This window comes from Lepisosteus oculatus, chromosome 26, assembly GCF_040954835.1.
Source record: "Lepisosteus oculatus isolate fLepOcu1 chromosome 26, fLepOcu1.hap2, whole genome shotgun sequence".
NCBI lineage: Eukaryota > Metazoa > Chordata > Actinopteri > Semionotiformes > Lepisosteidae > Lepisosteus > Lepisosteus oculatus.
Genome location: NC_090721.1, coordinates 1,206,525 through 1,210,556, shown reverse-complemented (window position 1 = coordinate 1,210,556; position 4,032 = coordinate 1,206,525).

Sequence of the window (4,032 nt, the reverse complement as noted above, 5' to 3'; positions counted from 1 at the left end):
CCGACGGCTACAATCTTCGAGTGACCCGGGGGGGGCAGAGGGAAGGTGAAGACAGGGATGTTTAACTTATACATTATTTTAAAGATTTTTTCCATTTAAAATGATTTATTGACTATATTCTCACAGTATTTCTTTTAAATATTGTTCTTTTTAAATTAAAACTAAAAAATCTTATAACGTATTTGTCTTCTCTATCGCCCCCAAAGCTGTAAAGGTAGTACAACCCAAGGGGAGGCGTGGCCCAAGCGTCATGGTCACATGACCGGGGTCGCCCCTGGCCGAGGCCGCTGGCAGGCGAGGGTGGGTGAAGGGTTATAGAAACCGAGGTTGCGAAAGAGCTGTGCTATCTTTTCCTGTACTTTATGCGATGCTGTGCCTAGATAAGAATCGGCGTTTTTTCCTAACTAACTATTCGCCATCGGTGTAGTTTTAACGCCACGAACGATGACGCAACGATTACGTCAAATGAGTTGCCATACCTGGGCACGTGTGCAAAAAAGTTCTTTAAAACACGGCTGTAACACTATGACATTTTATATCGCTAAAAATTGGATGCTTTTTAAAATAGTGGTTACTAGGTGTCTCTATATTAGCCAGAAACCCCTTATTCGAGATTCGAGATTTCATGTCTGAATATATCCTACTCTTTAACTGGACGTTTTCGTAAATATAAGACGTATCAATTAAAGGATCGAATTTCATTTTGAAGAAAAAAATAATCGCTTATCCCAGAATAGTGGTTTCTTAGTGTTTTAGATTTGCACTTCTTAAAGCTTAATCCAATTCTTACAACCCTATGCCTGCAGGCACTCAGGAGTCAAGAGTCCTAGCCGTCTAAACACACCCTACCTGCAACAATGTACACCACCTAGATACACGTTATCCTTTATTCCCACGGCTATTAACTTGCTTAATTTTGGTAACTGCTTTTTATTTTTTTACCTGCATTTTCATCGTGCATGTAAGTTATGTGTCTGTCTCACACACTGATAACCCAGTTTCTTTGGGGTTTTTTTTCTAAATTGTAAAATTGCTTCTCCACTCATCTGTATGTCCCTTATTCGCTATCCCAGCAAGCAACAGGCACAAACCTGGATACACCCTGGCCAGGACGCTGGTCCGTGACAGGACACACACGGACACACTGACACTCACACCCCGGCCAGTTCTCACAGAAGCCAATTAACCCACCAGCATGTCTCTGGACAGAGAGGGAACCCACAAGGACACAGGGAGATCACACAGACTTCACACAAACACACCCCAGGAACTGAACCCTGGGCTCCAGTGATGCCAGGCAGCAATGCTACTTCAAATTGGACATCTGGTGGGAAGACATAGACACTAAATTTCCAACTATTAAGAAAACTAACATGAAAGGAGAAAATACATTGTCCCCACACACATACCTCTTATAATTAAAGTGTTTTGTATTCACCTGCTAGGACACAGTAAAGCTGTATCTTTATCCAGAGTGCTTTGTTCTGTGCATTCCTGTTGTGTTGAGTCAGAACACCTGCCTATGTGTGTCCTTGTGCTGATATCAGTATCAGTGCTTTATAAATAAAAAGGTCTTTCTATCTCAATGGGATTTGTTCTGCTCAGTGTTCAAATCTCAGTCCCGTTGTGATTTTAATGATGGTGAAATTGTACCCGGAAGCTGGCTTACTGAGGACTTAACAAATCATTTTGGGGTTTTGTATCACATCCGGCTAGACAACATACAGTATGAATGAGTTTGTTAAATGTATTTTTTTTTGTAATTGGGCTGGTCTTTGGACTTTACATAATGTTACTAGGAGTCAGAACTGACAGTCTAATCACTTCAGTTCAGTGTATCTTAAGGGGTGTTATAACTATACTGTAATTCTTGAATATTTAAACAGTATGTTTATGCAGAAACAATTATATAATGATCTTCTTCTAAAATGTTATGGAATAGTTTATTCTGATAGAACTTCATTCTGTAGTAAAAAATAACATTTTACGGGTCTGTGCTGAATGTTAATGACAAGTAACACACGACAACAAGTTATTCAGGTTTGAATGGCAAATGTAATGGATCAGCTCCAACAACAAATCCTAATCATTGCTCAGGTATAGTTTTCTCAGACGTGTTGTGTTCAGGCCTTTGAACATTCTGATCAAAGGTTTCTAAAGTACTTGATACAATATAAGTATTCAAAATCCTCAAATACTGTACGTTGATAAAGTCAAACCACAGAGTTCATCAGAATAAATAGTGGAACACGAAGCAGAACGCACAACTGGGAGCTGTGTGAAAGTGCAACTTAAAAACTGAGAACAAGGTGCGCTTCTTTTCCCAAAGGGTGGTGGGTGAGTGGAACAAGCTGCCCAGCTGTGCCGTTGAAGCCAATACCCTGGCTTCTTTACAGAAACAGCTGGATGACATCCTGGGATCAATTAACTACTCACCACCAAACAGGCTAGTGGCTCAATTTGTAACGTTTCTTGTGATCTTAAAGTGAATAAAAGGCTGCTAAATACAAGCTTGGTTTCTTCTAACCTAACTAAGTTGTATTGATTACAAAACAGTTATAGTAAAAGAAAGCAGTACTGGAGATTTTATTTAAAATGAGAATACCTATAACATACTGTATATTTTAACTTCTGATGTGTCTAAGATATTTTTGACCTTTGATAACCAGAGTATAAATAGAGTTTTCCTATACCTTGTTTTACTATGATTTGACTGTGATGTAATTTGGCTTTACCATCTTTATTACAGTAGGTCATAATAATGCCATGACCTACCTTAATGAACTGTTAAAAGCCAGGATTGGACAGGCCTGGCGAATATAAATGATTAAAAACTGTTGCTTTGTCACAGTCTAGTGTCACCATGGTTACCTCAAATATAACAAAGACCAGCAGTGGCAAACGTTCATAATGGTGTCTTTTGTTAAATACCTTGGTTTCACACAACGGATAATGGCTTCTTCTTTACAAATACGCATGTGAAAGCTTTCAGGAATCTTGTTTTGCAAGTGTTATAGCAGCATATTGAGTTGAACCAAGGCCTCTGCTGTACAGGCGACAGACTCAAATGTCTGTTTAACTCGTTTTTATTATGTCAAAACACAGCTTGGTGAGAGCGTTTTCTTTAACACGAACACTATAAAACAAAGAGGTGTTTCTGGTGACTCTTACCCGACTCATGCTTTCTGTAAAACCTCGCATTAATGTTCTACAAATGTTCCAAAGGGCTCTGTCAACAGACCTTTGGAGTAAGTCAGAGAGCCCTCTTCCCCATTAAAGGAGCTCCTCTCACATGGTATTTAACGACTAAGTGCTGCTCTATTACAAAGGCTGAGAACTGGCCGTGTGTTTGTGTCTGTGTGTGCCCGGTGAGAGACTGGGATTCCATGCCGGGGGTACCCTGTTTTGTGCCTGTTACTTGGCAGGAGAGGCTTGGTCTCCCCTGCGACCCTGAACAGGATGAAGGGGTTAGGAAATGGATGGATTTCATCCTCATGTTCCTTTTTTTGCTTTTTCTCAAAATCCATAGCTCTTCCCATGAGGCACGGCTGAGACAGAAGTGTTGCTCAGTAAGTGTTGCTGCCCCTGCAAGGCCTGAAAACCAGCATTCATCTTTTAGAAATACCACAGTACCACCTTACTTTGCATTTGCCCTTCTGGTCAGTATGTAAAACACCAATGGCCGATTAGCAACTTAGGCATTTATTTCTCCGAGTGGAAATCTCGTTCTGGGAACTTCAGGAACTGCACGGATTGGGTTTGAGGCACTGCAACACTTTATGCGTTGTTGGATATCGCTCACAGAACCGAGAACTCGCCCAGCTGCGTCTCAAAAATGCTTTGTGTCGAACAGAACAACGCATGGTGATAAAGATCTCTCTTCTGTGCACGGTTGCTTAGCTAAAGCAGAGCCTGGGGCAAAATTGGAACAGAAATACATGTGTTCAGGCATGTTCAGGCATGGGTAAGGTGCTTGGAGTGAAACACACAGTGGCGTTGTTAGCGTAGCAGTGTGTAGAGTGTGGTGGCGTG